This window comes from Rhinoraja longicauda, chromosome 30 (genome assembly GCF_053455715.1).
Source record: "Rhinoraja longicauda isolate Sanriku21f chromosome 30, sRhiLon1.1, whole genome shotgun sequence".
NCBI lineage: Eukaryota > Metazoa > Chordata > Chondrichthyes > Rajiformes > Arhynchobatidae > Rhinoraja > Rhinoraja longicauda.
In genome coordinates this window covers 23,890,181-23,906,092 of record NC_135982.1, presented here as the reverse complement: position 1 = coordinate 23,906,092, position 15,912 = coordinate 23,890,181, and the positions used below count along the sequence as shown (strand labels likewise).

The following is a 15,912-nucleotide window of genomic DNA, read 5'->3' as shown; positions in this document are numbered from 1 at the left end:
TGCTTCCTGTCCTGCTTAGTGACTCCAGCACTTTGTGCCCTTTTTTTGTAAATCATCATCTGCAGTTTTTTGTGTTAACAATATATCATATTTTTTGACAGTAAATGACCCAATCTTTTTCATAGCTATTGCCTGTGTACCATGATGTACTGTACATTTGGCTTGATAACTAGTATCTTTGTACTGATCTTTATCATCATATTGGTTAGAAGATATGATTATCTTGGCTTCTGAGGAATGGAAACTTGGATGAGGTGCTCAATCCAATGAACCCCTTCGTGTGAGAGCCCCTTTGGATGCAATAGCAGAATACTTTCCTGTGGTGTGTGATCACAGGAAAGTATTCTGCTATTGCATCCCTGCCCCCCGGCTTTACTGTTACTAGTATATATTGAAGCATCAAGAAAGACTGTATATCAAACACAAGCTAAGACAAGGAGTGTTGTTGTAAAGCAGTAGTTTCTTTGACGATGCATTTTCCCAATGCACAGGGTGCCAAATACCTTTTAGGAGATGTAGCAGAAATCGAACACTCAAAAGGTTATGGGGCGAATGCAGGGGAATGGGATTGAGACGTAAACATAGATCAGCCATGATTGAACAGAGGAGTAGTCTCGATAGCCCAAACAGCCTAATTTACTCCTATAACTTATGAACTTATAACACCACCAAGCCATCTGCACATACCCTATCCCCTAAAGGGGTAGCTTTTGGAAATATATAAGCTGCAAAAAGGAATTAAATATCTGTGGCTGGTTTCAGCTAATGACCTGCAGCATTCCTCTAAATGGAATCTTCCAGGCATCACCCAGGAGCCAGAGGTTACCTGTCAGCTAATGCAATGATCAAGGATCAGCCAAAAAATGTCAATGCTCTCATAAATTTCAAGCTCCACAAAACAACTGTTACTATTATCTGCCTACCCATTGTCTGAGTTTTCATTTGTTGGCCTGCCTGATTTAGATTAAGGAAAAAGGAAAAAAAAAAAATTTGAATCTTTCCCCATCTCAGTGTGTCCTAGGGTCCTTTACAGCCAAGTAAGCACTTTGGAACCGCAGTCAGCTTCACAGTAATGGACATATGGCAACCAGTTTCACTGAAGAAGCTCCTGGGGTTTCCCCGGTAGGCTCTGTTTTTCTCCCATATCCCAAAAATATGTCAGTAGCATGAATGGTTGCTTGAACTTAGCCTTAGTCTAGGTAAAAGGCAAAATAACCAGAGTTGACAGCCATGAAGGAAGAGGACACGATAAGGTTAAAGAGAAATAATTGAGGGCAAGGGGCTGATGCAAATGCACCTCTGGGAGTCTCTTTAGCTGATTGGCCTCCTGTAGCATAATAGGAAAGAAGGATCGCTTTCACAAAGTGCAATATAAATGTCAGGCAATCCATTTGTTGATTGTAGTTGAAAAATGAATATTGGTCATGGTGCTTGGATAAAACATTTGGATAAAATTAGTTACTTGAATATTCTCAGATATTGTTACCTGAGATATCTGTTACCTGAGATTATACATAGAGGCCTGGTTTAATGTCTCATCTAACCCATTAGCTTTTCCTTAATATTGCACTGGGAATGTCATCTAGGATTTTAGGATTGAATCCACACAGTGGGGTATGGGTTCTCAATCTTTTGACTTTAAAGGGGAGAGGATGATCAGCTGTGCCACAGCTTACTTTGTACACATTTTATGAGATTGCGGGCACCTCAAAATAGTCTCTCTAACTGATTTCAAGTGATAAAAAGCAAAGTGCTGGACAATCTCAACAGCTCAGGCAGCATCTGTGAAGGGAAATGGACAGATATTTGGGTTCAAGACGCTTCTTCAGAATGAAGGCCCAGCCCAAATTGTCATCTGTCGATATTCCTCCATAGATGCTGCCTGGCCCACTCAGTTCCTTCAGCAGTTTATTTTTTTCCAGCTTCTGCAATTTTCTAAAAATTGATCTAAATTTATTATTTGCGTACTCTTTTACTCTGTACATTAGAGCACATTTACATTACCTATCCCTTATCGTTTGAACTAATTTCTTTATTCTTCCACAATCCTTCAGCATCCTTCTATTTATTTCCTTTCCTCGTTTTTCCTATCAAAATACACTTTACTGGCAGGATAGCCAGTCCGGTAAATTACCTATGACCATGTTTGCTTAGCATTCTATCAGGTGTCAAAATAATTCCTAAAAAGTGAGCTTAGAGATTACTAAAATGCAGGATAGAATCTGGACAGGTTTGGTAACTAATATGAATCTTAAATCCTTCAGCCAGAAATTACAATGATACTCGAATTTAGTGGTAGCATAACTTTGGAGCATTCCTACAGTGCTAAACTAAAACCCTAGATTTTTTAACTTATACGTGTGAGTATAATAATAATAATAATCCTTTATTCATCCCACTACGGGGAAATTTGCAAGGTTATAGCAGCAAAGTGGATAGCAAAAATAGATAAGCATTCATTATAAATAAAATAAAGATAATTGTCTTTATTACTGGTCTACTGGGAGCAGTGCTGGTTGTGCAGTCTGACAGCAGCAGGAAGGAAGGACCTTCGATATCTCTCCCTCAAATACTTGGGGTGAAGAAGTCTGTCACTGAAAGAGCTGCTCAGTGCAGTGACAGTGTCCTGCATGGGGTGGGAGTCGTTGTCCAGCAGTGATGATAGCTTTGCCACCATCCTCCTCTCTCCCACCGCCTGCACTGAGTCGAGGGGGCATCCCAGGACAGAGCTGGCCTTCTTAATCAGTTTATCAAGTCTCTTCCTGTCAGCAGTTGAGATGCTGCTGCTCCAGCAGACCACTCCATAGAAAATGGCTGATGCCACCACAGTGTCGAAGAAGGTCCTCAGGAGTGCCCACTGCACTCCAAAGGACCTGAGTCTCCTCAGCAGGTACAGTCTACTCTGGCCTTTCTTATAAAGTGCATTAATGTTATCAGTCTAGTCCAGTTTATTGTTCAGGTAAACACCCAGGTACTTATAAGAGTCCACTCTCTCAATGTCCATTCCCTGGATGTTCACCTGTGTCGAGGGGGCTTGGCTGCGCCTGCGAAATCCACCACCATCTCCCTGGTTTGCCCCCTGTTGATCTGGAGGGGGTTCTGCTGGTACCAGTCCACAAAGTCCTGGGTTAGTTCTCTGTACTCCCTGTCATCATCATCTGTGATGAGGCCGACGATGGCAGAGTCGTCAGAGAACTTTTGCAGATAGCAGTTGGCTGAGCTGTGCATGCAGTGCGCAGGGTGAACAGGAAAGGAGCCAAAACTGTGCCCTGCGGAGCCTCTGTGCTGCAGACCACCATGTCAGAAACCCAATTCCTTGTCCTCACATACTGTGGGCGGTTGGTGAGGTAGTCCAGAATCCAGGATGTGAGGTGGTGAGCCACACCTGTGTGCTCCAGCTTGTCCCTCAGAAGCACAGGCTGGATGGCATTGAACGCACTAGAGAAATCAAAGAACATAATTCTCACAGTGCTACCAGGCTTCTCCAGGTGTGACAGAGCTCTGTGTAGGAGGTAGATGACGGCGTCATCCACCCCGATGCCAGGATGGTAAGCGAACTGCAGCAGGTCCATCGATGGTCTCACCAGGGGACGGAGATGGACAAGGACCAGCCACTCCAGTGTCTTCATCAGGTGCGATGTCAGTGCCACAGGCCTGTAGCTGTTGAGTTCCTTCAGGTATGGCGTCTTTGACCACGGAATTGATTGTGAGTATCACTTTGAAATGATTGTGAGTACCACCATTAACCATGGGAGATACAACAAAAACAATGTACATAATAATTGACTCCGTCTTCGTAGCATTTAGTCATCTCAGCAAACTTTTTTTACCTGACAAGGTGAGAATCGCATTATGTGATACACAACATGAAACTAATTGGATCACAATGGATCAATGTGTGAAGTTTGGACTAGAGATCAAAGGACATGTATCACACGAGAGAGAATAAATCACATGGAGTTGCTATGATAATGGGAAAATGGAAGAATAGGATTGAGTCTGAAGTTTTATTTTTGAGCTTTGGAATAAAGCCTTGGAATATAGCATAAAGGCCTTATCATAAATTATCATAAAGCCTTGGAATATAGCAAGAAGGCCTTTGACACACCAGGCTTATGTCAATGTGTGAGAGGCTACCCATAAACCTAGAATAAGGAAAAATTATTTTAAAGTTGGTTGAGTCTGCTGAAACGACATTTGGAGTAGTGCAGATGCTGTGCAAGCACTGTGCTCTCCTCCAGCTGCCGTGCTCTGCACTTCACCTGCTGGAAACCTGCACGTTCTACTCTCCCTCATGCAACATGTCAACTTCCCAATGACATGCCTTTCACTGCCTATCGGCCCAATAGCGCATGCATCATGGGTGTTTTTTGCATTTTAACTCTCACGCCTACTTGCCACCCCATAACATGCCATCGGAGATACGTGCAAGTGTTTTTGCCTAAGATTATGTTTCATTGATGTGGAAAATCAATGATGCTACAGCACTGCTGTTGGTAAAGTACAGTGAATAGCTCACGTACTCCCATCAAGAGGAGAGGCCGTAGTTCCTGTCAATGTTCTAGAACATGGGCATAGCTCATAGTTATACTGTGCCTGAGTTCTCCTCCAATCACAATCTAATGATCAAGAAGACCGGGATCCTTGTGCAAAAGTAGTTAAGATTATAACTTGAAAATTAACATAAAGCTGAGAGTCCAATATCAATTATGTATATAGTCAATTTTAGTGCCAAATTACAGGATTAGAGTTGAGCTTCCAATCACAGGCTGTGGTTTAATCTACAGTTGTCGGCTGAAATTGACCATAATTGCAGAGCGAATAACATACTTGTTCCTCACCTGTGGAATGGATAGATACTGATCTCACACTGTTTAGCTTTTCGTGAATTTTCTTCCTTATATATTTTAAGTAGTTTTCAGTGGTCCAATTATAGTCAGAATTTACTCTTGTTTCCTCTTCATTTCCTAATCCTGGTCCTACACTGCTCATTTCATTCTTGAAAATGTTGCTTCACCACAGTCTCATTCTTACCATATTCTGTGTCAGGATCTTAAAACTTGCAGTGCTTCTCCCCACTTTTTAATTTTGCTTCTGCCAATAATCCAAGGGATTTTCAACCTCATATTGCTGGTTGAAAATGCATCATCTGCAGGTTGATTTTTGTATCCAGCACTTCTTCAATCCTGGTGTTGCTCTGCATTTTGGGCCTTATTTTTTTTAATGATAAAATAATTGGTGACATTCCAAAGGTTAAAAAGAAGTTGCCATATTAACTTATCACGTGTGGAAACATTATCTCAAGATTGATGTGTTAAAATTGTAATCATTGCTTTAGTGCAGATTAACTCTGCTTGAAGTTTAAGCACATTAAGGTTATTAGAATGGAGTTGAAAAGCTCTGGAACTGTCCACTCTGAATAGCTAGTTCCTTCAAATTCAAATTAATTTACTGTCATATACACCAGGGTGTAATGCAATTCCTCCTTTGGTTACAGCTCATAGAGGAAAGAGTATACATGGTAATTATAGGCAAACAATAAATACCATGATGAATGCAGAACTGGCCAAAGATTACAGTGCAATCTGAAGTTGTATGAACAGAAATATTACATTAAAGGTGGTATTGGCTGGTGGGTTCATTTGCATAGAACAAAACTCGGCGAAAACTCGGTGAACAGAGTGGAGCTCTAGTTCTGTCAATTGAGCTGAACCTGGCAGAAACCTCATGTGAACTTGAAGAAAGCTCAATGAGCAAATGTATTCATATTGACTTAAAAGTGATACACCTCGGGAGAGGAAAAGCATCATTGCTTGTTTATGTTAAGGGTGCGTGTGTGCGCTTGTTTGGGTTTCATGTAACTATTGGGGGTGTACCTCCTGAATATATTTGGATTATTTTTCTCCAGCATGTAGACATGAGTGTGTGGGTTGGAGTGTGAGGGCACACCCACTTTGCGTGTGTACGTGTGCACGTGTTTTGCTGTAATCAGCTACTATGCCGTCCACCTGCAGTAACAGATGTAGTGATTTTTCTTTTGAGATGTTACTTTTCAAGTGTGTTCCAAACAACATCAGGAAAGATTATAAATATCATCTGAGCTCTTCCCTATTTAATTGAAAGAATTGAACATTCCAGTTATGTTACTATAGAGCGGGTCAGGTTAGGTGCTACTAGTTTTCAGATGTCTGTTAGCACTGCACCAGGTTAAGGTTCTTGGTGTGTTTTCAACAATATCCACTGGGCAATAAATGTGTGATAATGGATGTAGGGTAAATGTCCAATTCCCAGGATTACAAATAATTAAATACATTAAGATGTTTATCACAGGGAGAAAGAGGAATTGATGGAACTTTACCACCAAAGGGGAATCAATTTGTGAGCTAGGTTACTGGAATAGAATTTGGAAATGGGCAATTTAAATCAAGTCAAAGAAAATAAGATGGGTACTAGAGGGAAAAATGGCATTTAGAGACTTGGTAAAAAATGACCTTGAGACAATTTGGAAAGAAACAAAGAGTAAGGGGTGTTGTAGCAACGTCCATTTATATAGCTTATTTAATGAAGCAAAATGTCCCAATGTGCTTAACTAGAATATCAAGGAAAAAGTACAATTTTTAACACCACATCACTGAAAAAATGTCAGACCGATGCTTGTAAACATCAAGATCACCACCAAAAGATGAACAACTGTGTGGAAGAATGGTAGAGGAATTTGTATGTGCCTTATAGGGCTACATTCTAAAAAACAGATATGAAATTATCTGGTAGACACAAGATGCTGGAGTAACTCAGTGGGTCAGGCAGCATCTCGGGAGAGAAGGAATGGGTGACGTTTCGGGTCGAGACCCTTCTTCAGACTGATGTCAGGGGAGGGGGCGGGACAAAGATAGAATGTAGTCGGAGTCAGGAGACTAGTGGGAGAACTGGGAAAGGGGAGGGGATAGAGAGGGAAAGCAGGGACTATCTGAAGTTAGAGAAGTCAATGTTCATACTGCTCGGGTGTAAACTACCCAAGTGAAATATGAGATGCTGTTCCTCCAATTTGCGTTGGGCCCCACTCTGACAATGGATGAGGTCCAGGACAGAGAGGTCAGATTGGGAATGGGAGGGGGAGTTGAAGTGCTGAGCCACCGGGAGATCAGGTAGGTTAAGACGGACTGAGCAGAGGTGTTGAGCGAAACGATCGCTGAGCCTGCGCTTGGTCTCACCGATGTAGAGAAGTTGACACCTGGAACAGCGGATATAGTGGGATATAGTGTTGGCAGATCTAACCCAGGCAAGGAAACTCGACTGGGGAGACCAAAGTCAGGAAGAGCCATAGTAGTGGGTGACTCCATTGTCCGAGGTACGATCAAATTGCCATGATCACATTGAATGGCGGTGCTGGCTCGAAGGGCCGAATGGCCTCCTCCTGCACCTATTGTCTATTGTCTATATAGTAGATGAGGTTGGAGGAGGTGCAGGTGAACCTCTGCCTCACCTGGAAAGACTGTTTGGGACCTTGGATGGAGTCGAGGGGGGAGGTAAAGGGATAGGTGTGGCATCTCCTGCAGTTGCAGGGGAAAGTACCTGGGGAGGGGATGGTTTGGGTGAAAAAGGGTCTGAAGAAGGGTCTTGACCCGAAAGGTCACCCATTTCTTCTCTCCCGAGATGCTGCCTGGCCCGCTGAGTTACTCCAGCATCTTGTGTCTTCCTTCGATTTTAAACAGCATCTGCAGTTTTTTTTCTCCTATGAAATTATCTGAATAGTTCATCTTTTTAGGCAACGAGGAAAAACAAGACAGTGGAAAACACAATTGCCAGCGATGGAGCCATTAAAGTGGGGTATGCACAAGTGGCCTGAATTGATGGAAGTTTTACTTTCTGTCAGGCTGGAAGAGGATACAGAGATTGAATTAGACAAGGGACAATTAGAATTAGAATTGTGAGAGTGAGATAGGATTGAGGAGCATGGTGCATTATTCTAGTTTTCTGATTATTGGCAGTGAGTTCCTGGTGTCTCTCCAGCTCTACAAAGCATATTTTTATTTTTATTCTTTTGCTGTAGATGACTGAATGTTCTTGGTGTTATCAGATGAGAGACTGACTGCAACAAGCCCCCTCATTTCAGCAGTCTGCCAGATGAATACTGTGGTGAAGTGCAGGGCGAGGATCTGAGGAATGTGAGAGGAGCCAGGTGAGATTATTTAATCAGAGCTGCTATTCTTCTCTCACAATGCGCTCCACCAATTCCATTCTCACCCCTCTTAGCGCTGATGCGACAAGCAAATACTTAAAATTAATGAGGTTTTTAACACTTTACTGGATGTTTCCTGACTATTTATTGCAGTGTTTTGAAAGTGTTTGATGTTAATTTACCTGGTTCCAAATTGTTCAGTTTACATTGCTGTGCAGATGCACCCATTGGTGACAGATTAGCTTGGTTAATAACTACTGAATTACAGGATTGTGAGTGTGTATTCCTACTTGAAGTGCCGAGGGTGTGTCATCATTATTATAATAAATAGTACCTGAGGAACAAAGAAAGCTACACAAAAGCTGATGGTGAATGTGGAATTTGTACAATAAAAATGTTGAATGGAATTTAATGCCTGTAATTGCACTTTGGGAAAAGCAAGGTGATGCAAAAGAATGGAAGGATTTGGAGTATTGTTCACAAGATATGAAGAGCAACTCCCGAAGTGGATAAGTGAGCCGATAAAAGTCTTGGCTGATTGTTGGAGACAGCTTTTGAGTTGTTTCAAGTTTCTGCATAATGGACTCATGGATACAAGAACATGATGATTTTTCTTGATATGTGGAAAATGAGGAAGTACAAACACTAGGAAAAATTAGGAAAATAAAACAGTTTTATTAAAACAAGCTTATTAAAGCGTAATTTGATAAGTGTTAGCTTAGCTGAGAGTTTAAGAGTAGGCTATTGGATGACTCCTGTGCCTTCAAGGTAGTGGGTGCACAGGGGCAGTGGAGAAAGAAAGTAGTTTTGAAATGGCATTTCAGAAAATAAACAAAAACAGGAGGAAGAGTGGAACTAAAGTTAGAGGTTTAACGTTCTGCTGCTGAGATTGGATTTTCAGGAAAAATGTTATAAAACTAGGAACATTTTGTTTTGGCGATGAAGATTTTCTGTTGGAATCTTGTGCTTTAATACAGAATACAGAATACAGAGCTTTATTTGTCATTCGGTACCGAGGTACCGAACGAAATTACGTTACCAGCAGTCACACAAAAAAAAAGAAACACAAGACACATAACCCCAACACAAACATCCATCACAGTGACTCCAAACACCCTCTCACTGTGATGGAGGCAACAAAACTTCCGCTCTCTTCCCCACGCCCAAGTCCCCGCGGCCGAGCCGCACCGGGCGCTGAAACATCCCGCGGCCGAGCCGGGCGATGGAAGGCCCCGCGGTCGTACCGTGCGCAGCTAAGTCCCGCGGCCGCGCCGGGCGATGGAAGGCCCCGCGGCCGAGCCGCACCAGCGATGTAAACTCCCGCGGCCGAGCCGCACCAGCGATGTAAAGTCCCGCGGCCGAACCGTGCCGGGCGATGTTAGGTCCCGCGGCCGAGCCGCGCCGGGCGATGGAAGGCCCCGCGGCCGAGCCGCACCAGTGATGTACGATGAGGAGATCTGAGATGTGGTTTGGTCACTGGAAATCTTGTAGGATTAGCTGTTTTAAAATTGTAAACAGATTGTGTTTATTCCTGAATCTTATTTTTTTTTAGCATATCTGTTTGCCATCTGTTGTTCTTGAAAAGCAAAGGAGAAAATGCACGAAAAAAACCACAAAACTGCAGATGCTGGAATCACTCCATTTCTGCTTGGTGCTGATTGTTTTTAGTTAATTCTGTTGATCACCTCTTGACTATAATGCTGACTGCTGAATTTGAAGTGACCACAAACTGGAAATATTAGCACATCTTAATTTATAGCATGTTTATAAAAAAATAAGCCAATCACTTTCCCTGCAAGTGTTTAATTAAATAAAGCTAAAAGAGTATAGAAGGACAGCGCTTCATTATCGACTGATTACACCTTTATAAAGGGCCATGAAATGCTGTTAGCAAGAAAGCACCGCTTAATTAAGTGGCACAGGAAGGTTTGAGAGTCCATATCGCGCCTCTTCTTGCGGATCTCATATTACTAGGGGCCTGACGGTAGTGATTAAAACATTTTGGGAAGAAGGAAAGAATACATTTATAACCAGCAAAGTCTCAACAAGATTCATTTCTGCATACCAGTGGGAATATTTAATTCCTGTTGTCATTGTGGCATCGCTACTAACCGACTCCCAAAACAACACTGTGCATTGCATACACATTCACATTTCCTCCTCTCCCGTCCATCGCCTTCGTCCCTTGAGATTTAAAAAAAAGAAAAAATTGAAAGATAGACAATAGACAATAGGTGCAGAAGTAGGCCATTCGGCCCTTCGAGCCAGCACAACCATTCAATGTGATCATGGCTGATCATTCTCAATCAGTACCCCGTTCCTGCCTTCTCCCCATACCCCCTGACTCCGCTATCCTTAAGAGCTCTATCTAGCTCTCTCTTGAATGCATTCAGAGAACTGGCCTCCACTGCCTTCTGAGGCAGAGAATTCCACAGATTTACAACTCTGACTGATGCAGCATGGAAACAGCCCCTTCAGCCCACCGAGTCCACACCAGTCCGAGTTCACCCGTTCACACTAGTTCTATGTTATCCCACTTTAGCATCCACTCCCGAGACACTGGGGGTACAAACACATGGAAAGATTTGGAAAATAGAGCAATTGTGTATGGGTAATAAAAGACCTAGATAGAGTGGATATGGAGAGGATGTTTCCAGTAATGGAAGGGTCTAGGACCAGAGGGCACGGCCTCAGAATAAAATGATGTATCTTTAGAATGGAAATGAGGAAGAATTTGTTTAGCCAGAGGGTGGTGAATCTGTGAAATTCATTGCTACATCTTGAAGATGCTCACTACTACAGTATTTCTACGGTTCTGTGAAGGCCAAATCATTGGGTATTTTTAAAGCGGAGATTGATCGGTTCTTGTTTAGTAAGGGAGGCAAAGGTTATTGAGAGGGCAGAAGAATGGGGTTGCGAGGGAAAAATAGATCAGGCATGATCGAATGGCGGAGCAGACTCGATGGAGCATAATTCTGCTCCTGTATTTTATGATCTTATGCTGATTTACAGAGGCCAATGAACCTACAACCATTTAAGAGAGCAAGGATCACTTGTTTCCACTTGGGATTTATTATTTCTGAGGTTGCTAATGAAGCCTTTAAGGAGATGTTTTGCAACAAAGATAACATACTCAGGGTTTCTGGATAAATGGATGAAATTTGTACTGTGATTCAGGGCTCAGCTGTTTGGCCATTGGAAGGACGCAATTGATGACCTTGGTAATAATTTACATTACAGCAGAGAGATCATTTCGTCATATTCACAGTTGGATGTGTCTCTTTAAATGCTCACTACTACAGAATTTCTAAGGCCCTGGGTGAATCCTTTTCCCAGATTTAAGCACTCGGACTGTGGATTTGATCGAGAAGTCTTCAGCATTGAGCTTTAGGGTTTCATGGAGAAATGGTCTGCATCCGAGGCCTTGTTATTTTTTAATTTGGGCATGATCCTGATGGTCAGGAGTGGTGGCAAAGATGGTCTGGTTCGGCTGCTGTTGGATGGATGCAAATGAGCTCACCTCCAGGACATAGCTGCAGTTGAGGAGATCTTAGAAGTGTTCCTTCCAGCAGGGGCTCACTGCCTTTCTCCTTGAGTTCAGCCTGTTTTTGTGGCCTTGAGTATTCGGTCATAAATGGCTTTACAACGCTGAAGAATGTGCTCAATGTCATGGTTGTCAGTGAATTACTGAACCCCCTATCCTGTCTCTAACCACCTGGGTTCTTTATATTTAAGATTTTCTGATAGATTTCTGCCTTCGGGTACAGGTAAAGCTATTTCATTTCACTTCATGAATGCTTCATGTTTGCGGTTAATAAACTCCTTGATCTCCTGAATATTCGCATCCAATCTGTTCTTCCTGTATTATCACAGTGGCCAATTATGCAGATACCAGGGCAGCTCTGAAGCTAGACAATGTAGTATCTGGAGGCTGGGTGTTGACAGGCTATGTTGATATGTTGCTATTTGAGAAGAATCAGCTTAATGGGATCCTTGAGATTGTCCCGCAGTAACTCATCCATTGATGTTGATATTTTGGGGTCAGGTTGATGGAAATGTTAGAGTGTATTAGCAATCATTGATGCCTATCATGGCATGATCACCTGGATATTTTTGCAGACCCTCGTTCAAACATTGTTGTAATTTAGTAGTGCTAATAGTTGAACCAAGATGTTCCCATGTAGTCTTGTATTTGTGTTTCTGATAAACTGGAGTATATGTTATAACAAGTCCATGATCCAGGTGTTTGGTCAAGAAAAGGACCCCGCTGGAGTTGGCCTTTCCTACTCCTTGCCTGCTTTTCAGATTTGTCGCTATTAAGGTTGTCCTTGCCTGTCCTGATATTCCAGTTACCAAACAGCATCTGTGGAGTGGAAATTGAATGTATGGTTTCTGTTGGGGTCGATGCTGTACATCAATTATCTCACAGGCTTCGAGTAGCAAGGTCTTGAGGGAGATCAAGATAACTCGATACCAGACTCATGGCCTAAACTACTGCTCACCCAGAAATGCATAAAGTTTCTCATTGCTATCAAAACAGATGAATAATGCAAGTATGGGTGAATATGAGTCAGTCAATTACTTACATATTTTCCTTTTTACAGAGAACTCTAACCAACAATGGGCTAAAATTAACACGGGTCACTTATAGAATGAGGCAGGAAACATTGGGGATTAAGGAAATTAAACAAATTATTTACATCTGTCTTCATGGAAGATGTTGCAGAAATCCTCTCAGAAACGCTGGAAATTTACAGGACTTGCGTAATTAGATCTTCAAAGATGTAAGCATTAGAAAAACAATTATTACTACATAAATTGATGGGACTGAAAGTCAATACATCTTCAGTAACTGGTAACCCACATCCAAGGGTTTTGAAGAGGATGATTTTGGAGGCAGTGAGTTCACTGGTCATTCTTATCTTCCAAATGAATCTTAGCACACTTAATAAAATTGAGCTGTGTATGAAAGGGAAATCGTACTTGACAGATAAATGTGAAACAGGGGTTGTAGTTTATTTGGACTTTCAGCAAATCTTCAGTAAGATGCCACTCAGGATTAGAGTACATTCCACTGGTTGGGCAGTCCATAATCAGGGGTCACAGTCTCAAATTTAAGCACTTAGGTGTTTAGGATAGCGATGGGAAGAAATTCCTTCACTGAGAAAATGTTGAATCTTTGGCATTCCTTTCACAAATGATTGTAGAGACTCAGTTGCTGAGAAAATTCAAAATAGATTTCAAAAGATTTTTCAGTATTCGGAGAATCGTAGGATATGGTTTTAGTGCAGGAATGCGGCTCTGGTATAAAGGATCAGCCATGGTCTTATTTTTATATATTTCCTTATGACATAGAAAGGTCATTTCAATTAAGCGAGACTGTGTCAGATCAAAGCTGGCACTTTTGATATGGTGCTTCAAATCAAAAAGCTTGACATGCCACTTATTTACACAGTAAATTACTCTTCCCATGTTGCCCACCGACTCCCCCAGACTCTACCACTCACCTACACTGGGAGCAATTTGCAATGGCCAATTATCCTACCAAGCTGCACACCTTTGGGATGTAGGGAGGATAAAAGAGCATTAGGAGAAAACACATGTACTCACAGGAAGAACGTTCAAACTCCTCACGGATAGCATCAGATTACAGGACTGAGCCCAGGTTGCTGCATTGTGGTTCAGTAGCTATGCCACTGTATCATCTATTGAATGGAGAAGCAGTCAATAGGGTCCACTGAAGACGGGATCTCTGCAGAGTTTTTTACACAGATTGTGATGTGTTCATGAAACATAATTCATGCTAGTGCTAAAAGATTAATTTGTTGAATTCCCCTTGGCAATAAATGACTGATAAACATGATAACTCCCCTGTTGGCCCATGATTCCTGGTTATTACAAGAAAAGATATATGATGCCAGTCACAGGGGTGTTTTTGCCCCTTTGACCTTGACCTTTGTTGGTGAAAGCAGTAAAACAAGAGCATCTCTGTGCTTTCTGATGATGTCTTTTATTCAACTTTGGAGCCTAGAAATGGTTAAGATGTGGAGTGTTACCGTTAAGTTTTTAAAATATTTATGGGCAAATATGCCAGATTTGCAAATGACATGAGAGTAGTAGACTTTGTTGAATGCTCCAGACCATAGTGTTTTGTTTCTGTGACTGGCTCTACAACAAACTTCATTTCATGCCCTGAACCGAGCTTGTTATTCGTAATGCTGAGAGCATAGCCACTGCCATCAGTAGCAGCAAACACCACCAAGCCCCGAAGAAATCAATCACTTTTGTCAAAGCTGGAGAGAAACCTCGACCACAACCAAAATCAAGGGCAGGCCTCCTCTACACGGCCACTGACTGGCAGCTGCACGTCGATCTGGGCAAACAGCTGAAATTTCCGCAACACATCACAGCAACATCACTCCGGCCAGATATGATCGTCACCTCCGAAGTGACAAAACGGCTGATCATTCTGGAGCTGACAGTGCCCTGGGTGGAGCGTATGGAAAAAGCAAATGAGAGGAAACGCGCAAAGTACCAGGAGCTGGTGGAGATGTGCCGGCACAGAGGCTGGAAGGCATGCTATGAACCCATAGAGGTGGGCTGCAGAGGCTTTGCAGGACGCTCACTCTGCAAAGTCCTCAACCAATTGGGCATTACGGGGCTGGAAAAGAAGAGGGCCATTCAATCCGCAAGCGAAGCCGCAGAGAAAGCCACTAGATGGCTTTGGATTAAGAGGGCTTATCCGTGGGCAGTTGCTGCTGGGACGCAAGTCGGGGCCTGATCAACCCCGGCTGGGTCGCCTGGGCGAGGGTGTCTGATGTTGTGAGACCCGAAACACCCGATGACCCCAGGTCACATCACAGAGGATGCGTCCCAGTGCATCCAGAAGATGTATCTTGCACACATTAGTATTCTTTTACTCAAAAGATTGTCTTATTTGGCCTATTTCTGAGATATGGGCCTCCTCGTACCTAATCAATGTCAGCCTTTCATCTTCCGGCTCCATAGCTTCTGGCTGTTTCATTGCAACAGCTGCCTCCAATGTGTAAGGTGTTTGAAGTATTGACCGATTGCGGTGAAGCCTGCAGGAGTCACCTCTAAAGGAGTGGCTATGTTTCCTTCTCTTGCTCTATAATAAGTGCCTATTGTTGATATGGTACAACTTCAGGATTTCAGTGATAAATGGGAAAGGTCCACGAGGCTATTTATCTGCAAGTACAGCAAGTGATATTGCCACCAGCTTTAGAAGATTACTAGACCAAGTGGACCGGTCGGGCCCAAACCTCTCCTGCGCTGGTGCAGCACCCTCTCCCCCCCCTTCCCCCCCCTTCTCTCCCCCCTCTCCCCCCCCCTCCCAGTGTCATGGGAATTAACCCAAACCTACTGCTAATCAGAACCAATGTCCAGGGAGCTGAATGCACCTGGTTTTCACACAAATGCCTCAGTCAGGTGCCTGATCCAGCTTCTGTACTTCAGTCAGCCCTCGACTGCTTCTCTCCCCATTTCCATTTCATTGCCTTTGTTCTGGCCTCCCCTCTGTCTCTTTCCTGATGAGCTCTTTTGCTCCCCCTGACTGGATCCCTCATTCTCTGCTCACCGTTCCTGCCGTTTTGGTACAAGAGCCCTCACTGTGTCACATCAGTTGCCTTTATCAACACATCCTTAACTTGATCTCGTCTTTGCCAGCTGTTTACATGTAGGCTCTCCAAAAGGAATTGCTAGGTAATGTGGGT

At 42.9% G+C, this 15,912-nt stretch overlaps 1 protein-coding gene across 6 annotated transcripts in view; it reads left to right on the top strand.

Moving 5' to 3' along the window:
* The window catches only part of LOC144608071 (segment polarity protein dishevelled homolog DVL-1-like), a 100,224-nt gene that overhangs the window by 47,832 nt on the left and 36,480 nt on the right, over window positions 1–15,912 (top strand). The window contains exon 1 of one of the 6 annotated variants that reach the window (XM_078425361.1): window positions 8,058–8,179. The exons of the other annotated variants lie outside the window; for them this stretch is intronic. The gene's annotated coding sequence lies outside the window, so the exon portion shown is untranslated. Of the gene's footprint in view, window positions 1–8,057; window positions 8,180–15,912 lie in introns of those variants that run through there. 6 annotated transcript variants of the gene reach the window in all.